Source organism: Taudactylus pleione, unplaced genomic scaffold (assembly GCF_031769625.1).
Source record: "Taudactylus pleione unplaced genomic scaffold, aTauple2 ptg000326l, whole genome shotgun sequence".
Taxonomy (NCBI): domain Eukaryota; kingdom Metazoa; phylum Chordata; class Amphibia; order Anura; family Myobatrachidae; genus Taudactylus; species Taudactylus pleione.
Genome location: NW_028284727.1, coordinates 7,964,797 through 7,985,963, shown reverse-complemented (window position 1 = coordinate 7,985,963; position 21,167 = coordinate 7,964,797). Strand labels below are relative to the sequence as shown.

The 21,167-nt window shown below is 46.3% G+C and overlaps 1 protein-coding gene across 1 annotated transcript in view; it reads left to right on the top strand.

Annotated features, from left to right (window-relative positions):
• NKAIN2 (sodium/potassium transporting ATPase interacting 2) overlaps nt 1-21,167 on the top strand; it is a 1,110,439-nt gene that overhangs the window by 150,969 nt on the left and 938,303 nt on the right. The window lies entirely within an intron of this gene.

Below are 21,167 nucleotides of genomic sequence, written 5' to 3'. Positions count from 1 at the left end.
ATTTCACTCTTCAAACATTTATTGACAACATAACAGAGAAAACAAAGTGGTCACTCCCAAAAAAAATACACAGTGATAAATTCAAATACAACACATACCAAGAAATAATTAAATAAAAACACAAAATCAAGAACTGGTTGACGAAGGACCATGCCAACATGATTCCACAAACATGGCGTTGCGATATGGGTTCAAGAATATATGCCCAAAAGGACCAGATCCAGGTTTGGTAAGGGTAGCAGGAAGTAGTGAGCGTTGGAGTGCCAAAGATTATGTGAACAAACAGAAGATGGTGAGAAAATTAAAAATAAATTAGATGTTCGCCAAAAAACACAAACACATTAGGTATAAACACTGGAGTTTTGTTCAAACTTACCTAAAAAATCTGGCCACCACATCATCGCGTATGGCCCCCCCACATACTGACCTTCGACCAACCTCGGGGGGGCCATCCTCAGGTAAGGCATCCTCTGGCTGCATTGGGACACCACTCCTTATGGCAATGTTGTGAAATATCCCACACAGGACCACAATTTTCGACACCATATCCGGCACATACATGAGCTCGCCACCAGAGCGGTGGAGGCATCTGAATCGGCCTTTTAAAAGGCCGATACAGCGCTCCACCACTTGCCTGGTGGCTGTAAGTGCGGAATTATACGCACTTTGTGGCCCTGGTGTGGGAGCCAAATAAGGAGTGAGCAGCCAGGACATGCAAGGGTATCCACTGTCTCCTGTGAACAAAAATAGACCACATCAGGAACACTGTGTATCAAGCTTAACATTGTTATGTACTAAAGGTCTCCACTTACCCAGAAGCCACGCATCACCAGCTTGTAGGTTGGTTAATTTCTGCCATATCCCTGATTGCCGGATGACGAAGGAGTCATGAGCACTTCCGGGTAATTTAGCATCAGGGACAGGATCTGGAGGGAGGCATCACATACCACCATTACATTCAGGGAGTGATAGTGTTTCCTGTTTCTAAATATTGCCTCCAGCCGTGCTGGAGGCTGAAGTGGTATGTGAGTACCATCCACAACCCCTATGATGTGTGGGAAGCCAGCTATTTGGTAAAAATTGGCCTTGGCCACACTAAGGGCACCCATATCCAAAGGCATTTTAATAAAATGATGGAGGTGCTTGAAAAGTGCCTCCATCACTGCCCTCAGGATCCGGGAAAAGGAGGATTGGGAGATGCCCGCCACTATTCCAACCGTTGTTTGAAACGATCCTGAGGCACAGAAATGTAACACCGCCATAAATTGCGTCAGTGGTGGTATTGCTGTTGGACTGTCAATTTGCCGCTCAAGATCACTTTCTATTAATGAGAGAGTGTCTATGATGATTTTGGGAGGTAGACGGTAGCGTCTTAAAACCTCATCATCGGGCATTCCAAAAAGGGTGACACGTGTTCGAAATATCTGGGGCCTTGCATGCCTACGATGCCTACGCCTGGGACGAGTTTGAGGTTGGTCGTCTTCCGGGAGCAGGGCCAGAACAATTCGCCCCAGATCTACCTGAAATTCAAAGTTTACAATGTAAGGCTTTTGACCCACCCCAAAAGTAAGAAAAAACAACTTAGCTTTCTGATACCATCCATAGCTGCTTACATGCCGGGGTATTGTCATGATACGTATAAACTGTAAAAAAGCCAACAATGAGACTTCAAAAATTTAGAGGGTGTTTTTTTTGTTTAAAAATTGTTGCAAGCCAACACAGAAAATAGCGGAAAAACACATTTGGCCATCGATGAAAACTACATTGCACACCGTACGTCAAATAGGGTTCAAATGGACCCAAAAAATGGAAAAGGGAAAAGCAAAACTGGATTATATGATGAATAAGCCGTCAAAAATGCGGTAATTAATTCGCAAATGCAAGTCACTACACCAACAGTCAAAAATGCGGTAATTAATTCGCAAATGCAAGTCACTACACCAACAGTCAAAAATGCGGTAATTAATTCGCAAATGCAAGTCACTACACCAACAGTCAAAAATGCGGTAATTAATTCGCAAATGCAAGTCACTACACCAACAGTCAAAAATGCGGTAATTAATTCGCAAATGCAAGACAAAAAATGGACTTACCCAACTCGAATATATAAGATTTCCACAAAAAACTTCTTTGGGTCCGAAAACAAAAAAAAACTAAAAAAGATGAAATGAGTGTTAAACAAATTAACGAACCACAAAACAGAAGAATACACCAATTGGCCACAAATTTGAATGCACAAAACTTACCAAATCAGGAAAGGATGTTGAAAAAATGAAAAAAATGCGAACGGAAAAACCAAAGAAATGTAGCAAAAACAAACAAAAAAACAACTCTGCAAAATCCTCCAAACGCAACCAACCAAATCCAAACCACTTAACCGACAACACTCCAACAACCCCACCTCGAATCCACACACACCAAGCCATAAATAGTGTTTATTTTCCCGCACAAATTAAGGATGAATCATAGGGACGCACAATCAATGATGCGGCCGCAAACTAAGGACGCATGTATAAATACGTCACGAAATCACATAGAATTTCTGGATGATTTCATGCTGGAAGCAGAGACATGGCTTCAAACCAGGGAAACAATGGTCAAAATTGCGGCAGTAAGGCCTTCATGCATTTTGTGTCAATGATTCTTTTAAAACATAATATTGTGCAAGTTGTGAAGTGGCTAAATCTGCATATTTACCCAAATAGGTGAGGAGGATGACATGGAAGAGACTACTGGCCCCAGTCAACCCGCCAAAGCTGCCAAAAAAAAAAGGCAGCCACATTTCACAAGCAAGGAGATGGAGGTTTTGATCCAGAAGTGCGTTGACATCCTGCCCCAGGCAGCCAGGAATATGAGCCAAAGCCAGAAGTGGAGAATGTGGGAGGAGGTCGCCGTTGCTGTCAATAGGGTGGGTGATTATGTCCGTCTAGCCCGGGATGTCAAACGGCGGTAAGTAAACACTTTCCCATCCTATAAACAAACCCCATTGTAAAAAAAAGGATAATGGTTCCAAATTCATTCCACAGATGGGCAGACTTCAAATATCATCTCAAACAAAAACTTGCCGACAGGGCTAGGCATGCAAGGGGGACAGGTGGGGGTCCCACCCCTGTGTCATTGGAGTTGACAGACTTAGAAGAGATGGCACAGGGGTGTGTGCAGGCTGTGGAGGTGTTTGGCGTGTCCAACATGGATACGGACATGCCAGACTTTGCGGCTCCTCATGTTGGCCAAGGTAAGTCTTGTGATGTCACCAACTCAGAAATGCTATTGTGCCAATATGTAGATTCTAATGTGAGTCTTTTCTCCAATTTCCTAACAGAGACAGAGGCGGATGAGTCTGCTCCAGAGGGGAGCCTTGGCCGCAGAATTTCTGCTGACTCTGCAGGGGAGGAACCAGTACATCCGGCTGAGGACCCTGCAGAAGCCAGTCCAGGGCGTGCCCCCTCGCAGGCAGTGGGCCTCCTCACAGAACTCAATTTTAAATCGGATTGCCATACGGAGATTCTGCAGAGGATGGACGCCAGTCTGATACGGGTGGCTGAGGCCCTGGAACAAAATGCTGCGGCCAACGTGACCATTGGTCAGGCCCTGGCGGAAAATACCAGGGCCAACATCCGCATCGCCGATGCCCTGGAGCAGCTCGTTCGCCAGCACATGGTGGAACCGACCTCCCTTCCTGCCGGAACATCCGGATCCTCCACCTCTGGCACAACATCAGGCAATCCTCCAAATGTGCCTAGCCCTGTGCCTAGTCCAGAGGCCACAACATCTGCCTCTGGACAGGCCAGCCCGATGGCATCCCGGACCCGGTCTGGCGCCCACCCTCACCCAGCCAAACGGGCGAGAAAACGGTGACAGCAATGGCGACTTTTCCCACACTCCTTCTGTGCTTGGCTCATATTCCTTTCTGGTCAAAACTTCCCTCTCCTTTCTTGTGAAATGTTTTTAAATTTTGTATTTACGCTTATGTTAGTAGTTATGTTATTTTTTTTTTTGGATCAAATATCTTGGCCACAAAAAAAGGCAATACAGTATTAGGCCAATTTGTTTGTGTGTAAACAAATAATTAAAAACAAAACACTGACATTGTATTGTGACATTATTGGACAAATGGGTTACATTTAATCCTGGCCTTAAACGCAAAAACTGACCCTCTTTAAAAAAAAAAAAGGCCTCTTTAAGGAACGTTTAAAAAATCACATAGCGATGCAAATTCCACAGTAAACCAAAAAAAAGGGGAGCTAATTAAAAGATGATGACATTATTGTTACAATAGGCCATAACCACCAAATTGTGGCCAAAATAAAACCCCAAAAATGTACGCTAATTGATTGTGTAATCATGACATTAGCAGCTCTGATTTCCACCTGCGTACGCTTTTGTGCTATCCCAATAAACTGCTTTCCAAACACATACCAAGCCGGATTTCAATCCAACACTAATTACTTTACTGACCAGCCGCGATTAATCGCTGCACCATCGTGGAGTCCCGGGACGGAGGAGAAGGCCATCGCCAATGTGGTCGAGTAATCCTGACCCTAAGCTGTGCGAGCATTTTGAAGGGAAAGCGGATGTTCCAGTGACGTATGAGACGGTCCGAACACATTTGACGTTCGCATCTGCTAATGTATGTACGCCCCAAAAACGCCTCGCCACGCCTGCGTTTTTTCATCTCCACCCCCGTCAACACCCAAAAACGCCCTGTTCTGTCAATCACATTTGACATGTCACTTCCTGTACGCTATTTTAGGAACGAGAGAAAAAAAGCTCGCAATCTGCCGTACGCACATGCGCAGTGTAACACCGACGCATGCGCGGTTAGTCAACATCGGAACGCAACGAGCGTACTGTTGTTAACGTGCGGCTCTGAATGAGGGCCTTAGTTTGCTTTATGTAACTCTAGTTATGGGTTAAAGGAATAACTGCACTCATATATTTATGCAATATTCATAAATGTACAATTTGTGAGGTAAAACTAAGTATATAGATGTATGTAATGTATGAAACATATACTTGAGTAATGCATTGTGTATGTAAAACTTTTTATGGGCTCTAAATGAGGTAAAAATATGTCTTTTCCTGGGGCGAGTGAGCAGCAGCGATGGACCCAGAGGCCAGAGCGGCACTGCAGTGGCAGCTGAATGCCAGGTGGGAATGGAGGAAACAGAGCTGTCACTGATCAGTACAGTTGTGGAGCTGTGTTGGTGGAGAGGAGATATTCCGGGCTATCTGAGGAGACTGGGACCCGGAAAGAGAGAGGCCAATGAACTGTTCGTGTTAAGCTGACGGGGAAGCAGACAGGGGGGTGGTCACAGTATATCCCCGCAGATGAGAGGCTGCACACTAGAAGAGGGAGGCACCAGTGATATTAAACGTGAAGCAGCAAAAGCTGTCAGGCCAGCTCCCTTGATAGCACAGCCCGGCAGAAATAACACAGATGCAGGCTGCAGCGGCCAAACTAGGGTGTGTATCTCCATAAAGAGAGGCTACATACTGTATAGTGCCCAGAGTATTGACTATAGTGTGCAGCTATTAAAAGAGCAGTGGAAGAACTTGTATATTGAGTTGGAGTCTCACTTTAATCACTAAAAGCAATACAAGCAAATAGTTAGATAGTGTTATTTATTATGCAGGTATAGTAGTTTTGCAAAATTACTATCATCTCTAATCCAAGGTATCTGCTCAATTAGCAGCAAAACCAAAACTCTTGTATCCTTAAACAATTGGATACTCTCATGCAGGAAGACAGGAACAAGTGTAATTTCAATTCACTAGCATTGACTTATAGGAGACTCTTTGAGAAGTAACTACTCCTATCTCAGGAATTACATGTGTTTGAGCATCATATAGACAGTTATCTTACATCCCCCATTCGAAGGTGTGGGGAGAAAAGAAAACAATAGTTGGGTTTAGCCAAACTGGACTGTGTTATAGTATGTACCAACCGAGAGGAGCAGTCACAGTCAACATGTTATGTGGATCTTGCTCATATAGGGGGTCATTCAGACCCACTCGCGAGCGACAGTATGCTCGCAAGTGGGTCGATGGTCCCCACTGCGCATGCGCACGTCGGAGGGAGCTCCGTCGTGCGCATGCGCGAGACCCGGCGAGCGAAGGACTTTCCATCACTCCGGGTCTCGCACCAAAGGGGGCGTGCTGTTGATGTTGATTGACAGCACGCCCCCTTTGGTGGGCGTGCTGGGGGCGTGCCTGCCAGATGGAGGCGTTCCCATGGGAACGCCTACCGTCTGAAGCCGGCCCCACTGACATCACTAGTGATGTCAGTGGGAGTGATTTTGGCTCTGATAGAGCCAAAATCACTCCAGGCCTTGCGGTTGTGAAACCCGACCACAGGGTTTCACTCGCAAGTCCGATGGACGCGATGGTCAAGACCACCGCGACCATCTTGTTGGACGCTCGTATATGCTGTGGGTGGTGACCAACAGCTATACGAGCGTCCAGGAGGACGCTCCATTTTAATGGAGGTGGGCCCTGATTCAGAGCGAGCGCTCTGGTCAGAGTGCCTGGCTCTGAATCAGGGCCATAGTTTTAAGGACAACAAGACTTTGAAAGAAAGAGAAACAGAGAAACTGTGTTTGAGAGTAAATTATTAAACCTACAGAGACAGTAAGAAGTTTGTTAGAGTAAACAAAATGTATAAACACTGAATAGAATAATAATATTGTTCGTATATATGTTGGTATATTTTTTGTTCATCTAAAACTATACAGTATTTATCTATGCAGGTGTTTAGAATAAATAGTGTATGTGTCCACATATATTTTACAAATTCTCATGTATTGGTAATGTGGTAAATGGGTATTCATATGTTTATTTGCCTGTTTATGCAGATATAAAAGAAATGTCTTAGTTATATTTGGTGTCATTTATCTGGGAGGAAGGTGAGAGGGGTCAGATGACATGGGAACCTAAGGAAAAAAAACAGGGAGCAGGTTCGTTCTTAGAATACGGCTCATTATCCAAACCATTACATAACAGGGTTTTCCCAAGTAGGCCCAGACTTACCACAGATACTTGGGTGGAGGCACTGTTAATATTATATGTACCACTTAGTGGATAGATGGGTGACCACATTAGACCACTTAGTGAAATGGGAGTTAGTAGCCTGGTGATCCTTTAGAGGTTAAAGGGGGGTTACATTTAATATTCCTACTTTGACCAGAGATATGTAAACATTGGCAACACTTAAAAAGCAGGGTCTTGTGTCTCAAAATATTATACATTTGTCTTTTTAATGTGGCTGTGTTTATTAGTGGTTCATAAAGTTCCAGGGTGTAATTATAGTGGAAAGTACCATTTGTATGGGGTCTGGAGGCACTGGCATATCTATCAGAGCCAAAAGCACTCCCACTGACATCACTAGTGATGTCAGTGGGGCCGGCTCCAGACGGAAGGTGTTCCCATGGGAACGCCTCCATCTGGGCAGCCCGGTACGCCCACCAAAGGGGGCGTGCTGTCAGTCACCATCGACAGCACGCCCCCTTTGGCTGTCGCTATGCGGGTCTCGTGCATGCGCACAACGGAGCTCCCCCCATCGTGCGCATGGGCATTAGGGCACCATCGACCTGCTTGCGAGCGCTCAGCGTTTGCGAGCAGGTCTGAATTAGGCCCTGAGGTCACTATGTGGCATAATGTGAACTTAAGTCACTACAGTGTAGCATAATGTTATTTGGGGGCACTAAAATATGCATAATGTGAAGTGAAGGCACTACAATGTGGTGTAATATCAACTGGGGTACTGTGTGGAATAAGGCAAACTGGAGGGCACCACAATGTGTTATAATATAAACTTGGCATACTTTGTGGCATAATATTAAACAGGGGTGCTACTGTATGTGGCATAATATAAAATTAGACCATTACAACATAGCTTAATGTGGACTGTGGGCATTACAATGTCGCATAAAATGAACTGTGGCACTTTGTGGCATAATATGCATTGGGCACTACAATGTGGCATAATGTGAAGAGGTGTTCTGTGTGGCATAACAGGAACTGGTGTAGTGTGACATAATGTAAAAGGGGGGCACTACAATGGGACATAATGTAAATTGGTGACACTACAATATGGAATAATGTGAACTGGGAACACTATAATGTAGCATAATATAAACGGTGAACTTTGGATACTACTGTACAATGTTGCATAATGTGAACTGGGGGCACTGCGTGGCATAATATAAACTGGTAGTACTTTGTGGCATAATGTAAAGCAGGACCCCTTTGTGGCATAATGTGAACTGGGGACACTACAGTGAGATATAATATAACCTTGGGCAAAGTATAGCATAATATAAACTGTGGGCACTGCAATGTAACATAATATTAATTGGGGGTACTACAATGTGAACTGGAAACATTTTGTGTCATATTGTGAACTGGAAGCCCTACAATAATAATTAATAACTAGCGAAGATAAACTAGAAACTGATACCTTTCGCTTTTCTAATGTTTCCTATTAGCTCCATGCTGACATATCTTGAAACACTTTTGGTCATAATACATAAAAAAGTCAAGTTGTCTCTTGGTTACAAAATCATCTGTTAAACATGCTTTATTCACACCTTTTCCAAAGCCACTTGAGATCTCCTTTTGCAGTCAGCCTAATCATTATTATTATAGGCAACAAGAGCAGTCCTTGGAAATATATCCTTGACACTGAGAAGTAGTGTTGCCCTGATCCAACCTAAGCTGCTGTGCAGGTTCCCAGCCATACAAAAAAAAATATACAGTACAGAAACCCAGTACTAGAAAGGTTATGCAGTTACTAATTAATGAAATGTGTAATTGTTAAAAAAATACATATATTACATTACAGCAGTGTTTCCCATCTCCAGTACTCAGTACCAGACGGGGTATACACACAGGCCAACCGCCCTATTAATACTCCCCTGATGCACTGTTAGGGGTTCCTGAGAACTGGATTTGGGAAACCCTGCATTATAGTATAAAAAGGTCTATGGATATTGTGTATAACACTAATACCATATAATAATCACTGCCATGTAATTGAGAGTTTTCAAACAACACATGAATAACTTATTGCATATAGAGAAATTAATGTCTGTTGTGCTTATATCTGAATGAACCAGAAATAAATGGATGAACGAATTATAGATGTGAATGATATATTCAAGGATTAAAGAAATCAGTATAAACTAGGGGTGTGCACCGGCCACTTTTCGTGTTTTGTGTTTTGGTTTTGGATCTGGATCTTTCTTCGTGTTTTGGATCTGGATTGGTTTTGCCAAAACCATCCTTCCGTGTTTTGGGTTCTGGGTTTTGTGTTTTGGATCTGTATTTTTTTTAAAAAAAGAATAAAAACAGCTAAAATCACAGAATGTGTTGGTTTTTCTGCTCCTATGCTATTATTAACTTCAATAACCTTAATTTCCACTCATTTCCAGTCTATTCTGAACACCTCACACCTCACAATAGTGTTTTTGTGTCCAAAAGGCTATGCTAAGCAACACGAGTGGGCGGCACAAACACGTGGCCCATCTAGGAGTGGCACTGCAGTGGCAGACAGGATGGCAGTTTGAAAAACTAGGCCATAAACAGTATATAATGCAAAGAAAAAAAAGAGGTGCAAGATGGAATTGTCCTTGGGCCCTCCCACTCACCCTTATGTTGTATAAACAGGACATGCACACTTTAACAAACCAATCATTTCAGCGCCAGGGTCTGCCACATGACTATGGCTGAAATGATTGGTTTGTTTGGGCCCCCACAAAACAAGCTGGCAATTAATCTGTCCCTGCACAAACTGGCTCTACGGAGGCAAGATGTCGTCCTCATCCTCCTCATCCACCGATTCCTCACCCTCTTCAGTGTTGTGTACATCCTCATCCTCACAGACTATTAAATTGTCCCCGCTGGAATCCACCACCACAAGTCCCTCTGTACGTTCTGGAGGCTGGTCTCCCTGGAAGAGTTGGTAATTCATTTTTATGAACATCATCTTCTCCACATTTTGTGGAAGCAGCCTCCTACGCCTTTCGCTAACAAGGTTCCCGGCTGCACTAAACACTCTTTCGAAGTACACACTGGAGGGGGGGCAACTCAGGTAAAATAGAGCCAGTTTGTACAGGGGCCTCCAAATTGCCTCTTTTTCCTGCCAGTACAGGTACAGACTGTCTGACATGCCTACTTGGATGCTGTCACCGATGTAATCCTCCACCATTCTGTCAATGGTGACAGTATCATATGTAGTGACAGTAGACATGTCAGAAATTGTTGCCAGGTCCTTCAGTCCATACCAGATGTCCAAACTTGGTCCTGCCTGCCCTGCATCACTGCCAGCGGGATGCTTAGGATACCTAAGTTTTTTCCTGGCAGCCCCAGTTGCGGGAGAAAATGAAGAAGGAGCTGTTGACGTGTCAAGTTCCGCTTCAGCTGACAGTGTTTTCACCAGCAGGTCTTTGCACCTCTGCAGGCTTGTGTCGGCCGGAAAGAGAGACACCACATAGGCTTTAAACCTAGGATTGAGCACGGTGGCCAAAATGTAGTGGTCTGATTTCAACAGATTGACCACCCTGGAATCCTGGCAAAGCGAATCAAAGGCTTCATCCACAAGTCCCACATGCTGAGCGGAATCGCTCTGTCTTAGCTCCTCCTTCACTTTCTCCAGCTGCTTCTGCAAAAGCCTGATGAGGGGAATGACCTGACTCAAGCTGGCAGTGTCTGAACTGACTTCACGTGTGGCAAGTTCGAAGGGCTGGAGAACCTTGCACAACACGGAAATCATTCTCCACTGCACTTGAGTCAGGTGCATACCCCCTCCTTTGCCTATGTCATAGGTGGATGTATAGGCTTGAATGGCCTTTTGTTGCTCCTCCATCCTCTGAAGCATATAGAGGGTTGAGTTCCACTGCGTCACAACCTCTTGCTTCAGGTGATGGCGGGGCAGGTTCAAGAGTGTTTGCTGGCGCTCCAGTCTTCGGCACGCAGTCGCTGAATGGCGAAAGTGGCCAGAAATTTTTCCGCCCACCCAAAGCATCTCCTGCATGCCCCTGTCGCTTTTCAGAAAATTATGCACCACCAAATTTATTGTGTGAGCAAAACATGGGATGTGCTGGAATTTGACCAGATGTAATGCCCACACAATATTGACGGCGTTGTCAGATATCACAAATCCCCAGGATTACTGAAACCGGTAATACACAGCGTAGACTGCCTTGGAACGAGCTGGCATTTCTGAGATGATGCTACTGGTGACGCTGCTGTTGTTGCTGCATAAGTTGATACATCTACCCAGTGGGCTGTCACAGTCATATAGTCATTAGTCTGCCCTATTCCACTTGTCCACATGTCCGTGGTTAAGTGGACACTGGGTACAACCGCATTTTTCAGGAAACTGAGGACACTTTTTCTGACGTTTCTGTATAGTCTCAGTATTGCCTGCCTAGTGAAGTGGAATCTAGAAGGGATTTGGAACCAGGGACACACTACCTCCATCAATTGTCTAAATCCCACTGCACTAATGGCGGATACCGGATGCACGTCTAACACCAACATAGCAGTCAAGGCCTCAGTTATATGTTTTGCTTCAGGATGACTGCTGTCGTACTTCATCCTCCTCGCTAAGGACTGTTGGAGGGTCAATTGTTTAGTAAAAGTAGTGGTGTTCCTACTTCCTCTCTGGGATGATGAACAACTCCCAGCAGCAACAGCAGCAGTGGCAGCAGTAGGCGTAGCAATGCAGAATCCTCTGGAGGAATCCCGGATAGGAGAGTCAGTCATGCCAGTGACATGGCCTGCAGGACTACTTCCGATCCTGACTAAGGAGGAAATTGCCGAGGAGGGAGTTGACGGTGTGGTTTGCAGGTGCTTGGATACAACAGGATGAAGGGATTTAGGTGTCCCTGGACTGCTTACGGTCTTAGCCAAAAGTTTCTGAACTTGACAGTAACTTTTATGAACGCACTGCAGGTGACGTATAAGAGAGGATGTTCCTAGGTGGTTAACATCCCTACCCCTACTTATTTCACCTTTATATATGGTACATATGGCAAGACAGTTGTTGTCCGGATTTGGATAGAAATATTGCCAGACCAAAGAGGTGGAATGTTTGGTCTTCTGCCCAGGCATGACCGTGATGGGCTTTTTCATCCCACGGACAACAACTGTCTCCCCCCGGAGCCTGATTTAAACAAACCACATCACCATCAGAATCCTCCTCGCCAACTTCCTCCTCAGCGCCAGCTACACCAGTATCCTCATCCTGTTGTACTTCAACAGTGACATCTTCAATTTGCATATCAGCATGTGGACTGTGGGTGCTCCTTTCAGCACTTGCAGAGGGCGTGCAAATGGTGGAAAGAGCCATCTCTTCCGGTCCAGTGCTGGGAAGGTCAGGCATCGCAACCGCCACCACATTTGGACTCTCCTTGGGGATTTGTGATATCTTCTTAGAACGCACAGTTCTGTGCTGTGCTTTTGCCAGCTTAACTCGTTTGATTTTTTTAGCGGGATGAGGACTTCCCTCGTCATGTGAAGCTGAACCACTAGTCATGAACATAGGCAAAGACCTTAGCCGTTCCTTGCCACTCCGTGTCGTAAATGGCATATTGGCAAGTTTACGTTTCTCCTCAGGTGATTTAAATGTTTTTTTAAGGTCATTTTCCTGAACTTTGTCATTTGGGATTGTATATGCCCTCTACTATGACATTGGGCATCGGCCTTGGCAGACGACGTTGATGGCATGTTATCGTCTATGTCATGACTAGTGCAGCAACTTCAGCACTAGGAGGAAGTGGTTCTTGATCCTTCCTTATTTTATTTTTATCGGGGAAAGTTTGGTACTCCATTTATGTTACATTGATATATACGTGCGGCTAAGGCACACACAAACACAGAACATAATTTTTTATTATTGTTGGAGACTAGTGCACTTTGTGGGTTACACCACCCTTTAAGAAATAAGCCAGCCAGCCCTTTACTTATGGGACACAGGCGCATGCTGGGCGCTGCTCCTTTATAGATGCACATGCAGCTACAGTGCACACAATTCACAAAGACAGAAAAAATATATTTTTTTATTTTTGTGGAGCGCACTTTGAGGGTTACACCACCGTTTAACAGACAGATGCACGCTTGGCGCTGCTGCTTTGAGGATGCATGTACAATGCAGACAATTCACAAACACAGAAGAAAATGTTTTTTTTTGTTGGAGAGCACTTTGAGGGTTACACCACCGTTTAACAGACAGACGCATGCTTGGCACTGCTACTTTGAGGATGCACGTACAGTGCACACAATTCACAAACACAGAAAAAAAATTATATTTTTTGGAGTACACTTTGGGGGTTACACCACCCTTTAATGGTCAAGCCAGCCAGCCCTTTACTTATGGGACACAGGCGCACGCTTGGCGCTGCTCCTTTGTTGATGCACGTGCAGCCACAGTGCACACAATTCACCAACACAGAAAATAATTTTTTATTTTGTTTGGAGTGCACTTTGGGGGTTACACCACCCTTTAACAGACGAGCAAGCCGGCCCTTTACTTATGACACAGATGCACGCTTGGCGCTACTTTGTTGATGCATGTGCAGCCACAGTGCACACAATTCACAAACACAGAAAATTATTTTTTATTTTGTTTGGAGTGCACTTTGGGGGTTACAGCACTTTTGAATGGTCAAGCCAGCTGGCGCCCTTTATTTATGACACAGGCGCACGCTTGGCGTTACTTTGTTGATGCACGTGCGGCTACTACGCACACAATTCACAAACATAGAAAAAAAAATTGGGGGGGAGTGCACTTTGGGGGTTACAGCACCCTTTAACGGACAAGCCAACCGGCCCTTGATTTAAGACACAGGCACATGCTTGGCGCTATTTTGTTGATGCACGTGCGGCTACTACACACACTGGGCCTGATTCAGAGCCACTCGTAAGCGGCCGCTCGTTCGCTCCGAGCGATGTTCGCACATCTGTGCATGCATATGGGTCGTAATGCGCATGCGCCAACCAGTCATTGCGGTCGGAAATCGAGCGCTCGCAAAATAGCGAGTGCCTGCTAATTTGAGTGACAGGATGAGGCGTTTGTGGGTGGTAACAGGGGAAGGTGCTTGAAAACGGGGAGTGGTGATCCGAACGCAGGCGTGCCAAACGGTCAAAACGGGCATTTTAAGGGTGTGCATAATTAACAAAGCAGCGTCATCGACCACGTCACTTGGTTGTTTCTTAGCCTGAACTGTTCGCATGATTGCGGTAGGAAAATCCTACCACAAGCACTGCGAGCAGTTCAGATGCCTTTCAATGTACTTGATTAATCAAATAAATAGCGGAGATGACGTAGGATGCGAGCAGCCAGGGGGCATCTTTACAAAATAACGAGCACATGTTTCGTTCGCTCGCTCAGACATAGAGGCGTCAACAGACCGCAAAGAGCGAGCGCTCAATTTAAATAGCCGGCCCCTTTTTCTGAACGAGTGAGCGCAAATAGCGTCCGGCTCTGAATGAGGCCCACAATTCACAAACACAGAAAAAAAAATTTTTTTTTGGAGTGCACTTTGGGGGGAGCACCCCTGATGCACAGATCACCCCCTGGACAACACTACAGCACCCCTCTAGGACTACAGCCTTTATGAGACACTGCACAACACAGTCCAGCCAGCCCCTAGAGACTTTGGAGTGGACACAGCCCCTATGGACAACTGACTGCACAACACAGCCCAGCCTGCCCCTATGACAGCAGCACAACACAGCCCAGCCAGCCGCTATGGACAACAGCAGCACAACACAGCCCAGTCAGCCCCTATGGACTGAGTGGTCACAGCCCCTATGGACAACAGCAGCACAACACAGCACAGCCTGCCCTAGCTCCCACCCTCCCTCTTCACTGTCCACAGCCGGAGTGAGAAATGGCGCTGACGCGGGGACCTTTTATAGAATCCAAAACCCGCGAGATCCGGAAGGTGGGATGATGATGTTTTGCCTCGATTACAGATCCAAGTCAGGTGGGAAAAGTCGAGCCTGACTCGGATACGACTCAGATCGGGGGGCTCGGGGGGGTTCGGATTTCAGAAATCAGAACCCGCTCTTCCCTAGTATAAACAAAAATTTGAGTCACACCTCAATGACTACTTCACGTAATTCAGAGCAACCCGTCCATATCCATTAATTGTTATTGTACTGACGGCCAAGGGAATTTAATGCTTGTGTTCACTCATATCCACATTACAGACTTCCATACACTACTGTAAGCAGTTCCATATAGGATAATGGACTTATCAATTGCTTTATCGCCAGTTTTACACAGATGCCAAGGCACCATTTGAAGAGGTCTCATTAAGGGGGAGGAGAGCCGGCATTTCAGTGCAGATTTACACATCTTGCTGCATAATGTATTTGAATCTGGACTTTCTTCTGCATAATACACACTAATATGTACCGGAACGGTCTCCTTAAATATTCCAACATCTATACCGACATCACCTTCTTTTATTACTACCTAAATACCAAGTGCAATAGCTGGATGTTATATACATAATCCACATCAATTATTCTTTCATCCATTTATGTGCCGCTGGTCCATTCAGTTATAAGCACAACAGGCTTTCCTTTCTTTATATGCAATGTTATGAATAAAAACTGTCTCTAAATTACATGATAGTGATTATTTTATGGTATGTTATAGAAGCCATTTGGAACACAATGGAGTCTTCTCAAGATTTATTATGCGCTTTTATGCAGAGCAAGCAAAATCAGATATGCAAGCTAATTGTAATACAGGTCATCAGCCTCATATACCAGATTTGTTTAAAATATATGCCAATCAAAGGTTTAATATAAACCCATCATGACAGTCTTTTAATCTCATGATTTATGACTACACTATCAAAAATTATCAGAAGAATATTCTTTAAGTGCAACTTTCCTATTTCTTCAGAAAAGTCCCTAACCACAATCTATCAAAATGCCTTATGATTCATTAACTGCTGGTGTCTGTTTCCAAATATATTTATACAAATAAAATAAAAAGCAAAAAGTACATTTTAAACTTAAGTGTTAAAGCTATATACCTTTATATCCTACGATCATTCAGCTTCCATATTGTATTCAATTATCCATATTTTTAAATTAAACTCCCCATCACCTGATGGGTACCTTCCCTGACACAGCAAAGGGTAAACCACAATATAAAACCTGAAATAACAACACTGATACTTGCGTAAGGGGAAAGAAAGGCCAGCTTTATTTATTTTTGTTTAAATTTATTTTAATGTATTTAAAATCGTATTACAAATTCTTTAAGCTAATAAGTAACCTAACTGAAACTGAACTATTATAATTGTAAATGAACTAGCTAATAAGAGAAAGCAAAGAGACAGACACAGTATGGTGGCTCAGAAAGAATGGCCCCAAAATGCAATATCGCCATCTACACCACGACATAAGTACAAATGGGGGGCGCTTATCCGCCAGCCCATAATACTGCCTAAGGTATCCACCTCCCGCCCAATGACACCACTTGAAACCCACAGAGATCGGTGAAACCGCTGACTCCATTAGGGTATAATCAGCCTAAATCATGTATTGGACGGGAGAGCACCTAAGCTGCTAAGGCAAATGGTGACTGCCACCGTTCTTTCCCACCATCCGCGGACACCTCTTCCAGGCCCGTGCCGCCACCATACACTATCTAGCACCCTAGCAATCCCCTGAACTAAAACCTAGAGAAACACACAAAAACCTACTCATATAAGTACCAAACAATGAGCACCCTTGAATCTTATAAGAGGATGAGGACTAACCGTGAGATAGGTAATGAACAAGAAAAGGAAAGAAGTAAAGAAACCTATGACAGAGGGGCTAACATGAAAGAAAGGTGGTGGGGGGAGGGGGGCAAAAATCCCAACTTGGCCTGAGGCAAAACACAAAACATCCACCAGTCGGCTGTAGCCTGGGCTAAAACTAGTGATAAAACAAAATTTCTCAGGAGCCCCCAATGGCAAGTAGCTACTCCCCAAGTTGGGACTTTTGAAAAAAACAACTTACTGAAGTCTAATGTACTTTTTGTAAGCACCAGACTTCCAACGGCCCAAGGCCTTAATCTGCTCAACGGAGGAACCGGAAATGGCAGCAGCCGTAGCGGCACCAAATCCGAAATGAATGAGTTCCAAAGTCGCACGTGGGCAACCCGACCGCTTCTAGACAACGCCTTAAAACCCAACCAAATTGAAACTGAGTCATGGGGGATCCATTTGCATGTATCAGCCATGCCCCCTCCACGAGGGGACGAAGTTCTTGGTACCGCCTAGCCCGTGCAACCGGGCACACCTCAGGATCATCACATGCTAGCATGGAAACCCAACGACCCCTACCCAATTGATCCGTATGGGACCGACGAATCCGACAAAGAACCGCCGCATCTTCATTGGAAACATGGGACACGAGCAAGGATGGGGAGCTCCTAATTCTGACACCCAAAAAACTCCATGATAAGCTATCACGAAAGCCGCTCCGAACAATCGACCATCATAATCGGAAGAGCAAACCGATGGTAATGCGGTGAGCAAACGTGCAAGCAGTCGCAAATCAATGGGTCTACGTGAGTCCGGAGGAACTGGAGCCAACATTTTTACGACCACACATCTGGACCTGCCCAACTCGAATAGACTCCAAACAAACTCATGGATAAGTGAACTTCTGACCTTACCTCGATTCTGGCTGCGGGACGCAAACCGGCTCCATTCAGCCCAAGCCGCCTGATAGCTTCTCAGGGCATGTGGCGCCAGGGATCGATGGGCTAGCCCCTCCATGCTGGTTTATAACCTGCCAGATATAAGAAGTGGACCGACTTGACAGGCTGATGGAGCCAAAGCGCGGAACCGTGGCCAATCAAAATGCGACAGGGACTCTGCAATATCATTATCCACCCCAGGCACATGCTTTTCCCGAAAAGTGATATTGTGCTGCAGACAACGCAATACAAATTGGGATAATAAACGAAGAGCGGGCAAAGATTCTGTGCGCTGTCGGTTGATCGCGTAGACCACACCTAGATTGTTGCACCAAAACAGGAAACTACGATTGCACAAGGAAGGACCCCAGAGTTCAAGGGAGACCATAATTGGAAAGAGCTCAAGGAGGAGAAGATCCCTCGTTAAGCCTCTGGTCACCCACTCAACAGGCCAAGGGGCAGCGCACCAACACCCTTAAAGTATGCCCCAAAACCCGAAGAGCCCGCTGCATCCGTAAATAACTGAAGGACGCAACTGGGCTCCATTCGGGAAACCCAAATGCGTGTTCCGTTGAATGCAGAAATGAACTCTACCCAAACCCTGAGGTCCCTCCAGAGCTAAGCTGACAATCTAATGAAATGATTTGGCCGCCGCACCTCCGATGTAGCACGCTCAAGCTTGTGACTAAAAATACGGCCCATGGGGATAACCCGGCATGCAAAATTTAGTAGGCCTAGCAATGATTGACCTTGACGGAGGGTAATCTTACCCGCAGCCAACGCCAGGGTGAGCGCATTGTGTAACCGGGTCACCTTGTCCCGGGGGAGATAACAAACCTCTTCCTTGGTATCAATTTCTATCCCCAAAAAGGACAAAACTGTAGAGGGCCCTTCCATCTTCTCGCTTGCTACGGGAACGCCGAACTCCGCGAACAACGAAAGAACCCCCTTTAGCATGGTAGCGCAACGTGAGGAGCCTGGGGGACCCACCAACAGGAAATCATCCAAGTAGTGGGCCACCCTCGACTCGCCCGACCACCTGCAAATACACCAGTGCAAAAAGGTGCTAAACTTCTCGAAAAAAGAACAAGAAAACTTTTTTGTTCTTTTTTCCCCATAGAAAGGCATCTGTCCAAATAGAACCCGTCCTCCAGCCTAAAACCCATGAATCTGAAATACTCAGGATGCAGGAGTAACAAGCGAAAATCAGACTCCACATCTATCTTGGCCATGAGAGCCCCAGCCCCGAAAGATCGGACCATGTCCAAAGCCTCCCCAAAGGACTGATAAGAGACCCTACACAGGTCCTCCGGGATTGCATTGTTAACTGAGGAACCCACAGGCCAAGAGAGATGCTGTATTAATCTAAATTTACCTTGGACCTCTTCAGAACAACCCCGACCGCAGACAAAATCAAGTCAGGGAGAGGGGACTCCGAAAAGGGGCCAATCAACCGGCCCAAATTTACTTCCTTCATGACCTTCCTCTTTACTTCCAATGGGAAATCAGTCGCAGAAAGTAAGTTCCGCGGTGACCCCGTACTTACAAGGCCAACAATGGAAGGACGAAAACCATGAAGGAAACCATCCCGCAACATATTTGCATCTGTGCTACATGGGTAAGTGTCAAGCCAAGGGGACATGGCCTGAATGTCCACAGGTGTGAGCGCCGTACTACGCACCAGGATCTCCAGCCTGTCCCCCAGATGGGGGGCCACCACTCCCTGCCCCTCGCGTACATTGTTTCCCAGAGTGCGCTCCCCCACAACGAAGGCATTGGTGTCAAAAATGACATTTCGACCCAAAGGAACATCCCCCATTGTTAAATGCAAAGCATTTGCCCTTTGACCCTCCCATTGATTGAGGCGTCATCCATTTAGACACGGGCTGCCCGTGTCTGCTAAATGAAGGATCAACTGCAGGACGCTGAGGGTTAGTCGCATCCAACCAAACCTCAATGTCTTGCACGCTAAATTGAATGACTTCCAGCCCATGCTGCTTACGACGGAACTCCTCGTCGTAGGTACGCCAAACATCACCTTTTGCGGACCGATATAGGCCATGTATCAGGTGCATATACCGCACCATATTCATCTGTTCATCAGGCCGAGTGCGCAAGTAGCACGCCATGAACACACAAAACCCGCTTAGCCAGTTCGTATAAGATTTATACGATTCGACCGACTTATCTTTGACCGCCGCTGCCAAAGCCTTACGGGACTTGGACGTTAGTGCGAAAATGTCCACATAACGCCCAACACAGTTACGCTCCCGAACCAGTGGCCGTACACCTCGCAGGACCGCCGTATTATCACAATGAACGGCTGACTCTGGGTCTTCTAGACCGGAGGAGCTGCGGCTAGAGGATCCTCATCTGCGTCGCCGCTTGGAACCTTTCTGTCCATTACTAGATACCTCGGACGATGGAGAATCCATGGATGATGTGGAATCACCATCCCGGGGGCTGGTCCTGACCATTCTACCCTTCGCCTACACTTATGCGCCCGCTCTTGCCGAAGCTGGGAACCCTGCAAACTATTGCTAGAGCCAGAGGTACCCCTTGAGGATGCCATCTCCAACCCCCATTCTCCATCGGAAGTAACACCTGATTCACCTGAATCGTCCCTGTGTCCCATGTCATCAGTGTCAGCAGGCAAATGCCCCTCCCTGGTGGGAACGCCAGTCTCCGGAACCACAGCCGACCCACCTGAAAGAGACATGGAAGCAGGAGCAGGATCAGGGGTATCAAAACTATCAGACACCGCACGCTGTGCCGTCGTGGCCGCTGAAACCAGACCCGGCGACCCTGCTACCGGGGCCCCAATGGCAGGAATAGAACCTAGAATACCCAACCCGGCACTAATATCTGTATAAATTGAGCTGCTAGAGGGGCCAGCTGCCTCCCTAGTTGCTGAAAATCAACTCCTGACCCTCCAGATGCAGGCGCACTAACTGGCGGTGCTACGCCTGAAGCCCCAGGCTGCCCTCCAGTCAGCAATGGGGCCACAGCCGAAACCATGGCCGCTAAAAAGGAGGAGAGAGCAGAAGGGTCAGCAGGTGAGGCCGAAGGAACTAACTGCGCAGCGGGCGCAGGCACGGCTGGAGGGATGACCGCAGGGGCTGAAAAACCAGGGGGGCCACAGGCCTCACCCCCGCCACCACTTGAGCATAGGTGGCAACACCATTATTAATAGGCCCCTGAGGCTGCACCCCCAGCCGAGCATGTACCGGGGACCGGCCACGGATGTCCCGCCTGACCTCACTGCCACGCCCTGAGCGCTGATAAGCGTGCCCCATGCCCCCTGCAGGCGACCCCCGCTTCTCTAATGAGTCCCCTGAGCTCAGACAGGACTGGGAGCCACCTGCCTGACTGCGGGAGAATAAGAAGCACTCTGTGGTCGGCGATTAGAACCACTGCCCGCTGTGCCGCGTGACCCCCTGCGCTGGGCCCT